The following is an 880-nucleotide window of genomic DNA, read 5'->3' as shown; positions in this document are numbered from 1 at the left end:
ATAATTTGGGACCTTGAACACTTCTTTTGATTGGATGCTACACCAGCATGATTCCCCTCTCTTGTTTCATCCATGTCAATGATGATTTTTCCTTCACTTACTAACATCATGATTTTCTCCTTCAAGATAAAGCATTTACTTGTCGGGTGGCCAAGGACGCGATGGAACTTGCAGTATCCAGGATCACCAACCTTATTAATTTCCCAAGGCCTCTTTGATTCAGGAAGATCAATAACTTTCTTATGTAAGGTACATCTGAATCTGGAAATGGGTAGACCTTTGCCTCTAACTCCTTCAAGGTTGGACGTCGCCTCTCGTCCTTTGGATATTGACTTGGGGCTTCCTCCTCTTTTAGTTTACTCTTGGTGGTGACCTTTACAGAAGTTGCTTTCACCGCTATAGATTCCTTAGTTTTGATCTTTGAGGTCATACATTTTATGAACTCCTTCTTTTCTTTTGTCAGATCAGCAAAAGGAGATGCCTTCCCATGACTTGCGATGCTCAACTCCATGTCATGCGCTCATGTAGCAAGTTCCTCAAGAGTTCACGGTTTGATTCCTTGTAGTATGTATAGAAGTCCCCAATGAATACCTTGTGTCACGCCCCGAGCTACCCCCGAGACGCGGACACGGGACCTAGGACCACAAGTGATCCCAAGCTAACCCTGCTGGCATGATCATGAACATACTAAAGATAATAAACTGATGCGGAAGCTAAATCATAAATAAATCTGAAAAGATGGGGAATACCCATATACTATAACTGAATATATCAAATCTGAGAGTTTAATACAAAAGAAATATATTAACTCAATACTAAGCTGAATCTATCTATGTCTGAAATAAGCCTCTAAACTGACTAGAAATGTTGGGACATGCCC

This window comes from Solanum tuberosum, unplaced genomic scaffold (assembly GCF_000226075.1).
Source record: "Solanum tuberosum cultivar DM 1-3 516 R44 unplaced genomic scaffold, SolTub_3.0 scf00031, whole genome shotgun sequence".
NCBI classification, from domain to species: domain Eukaryota; kingdom Viridiplantae; phylum Streptophyta; class Magnoliopsida; order Solanales; family Solanaceae; genus Solanum; species Solanum tuberosum.
The sequence above is the reverse complement of the archived record's forward strand: the minus strand, read 5'-3'. Positions refer to the sequence as shown.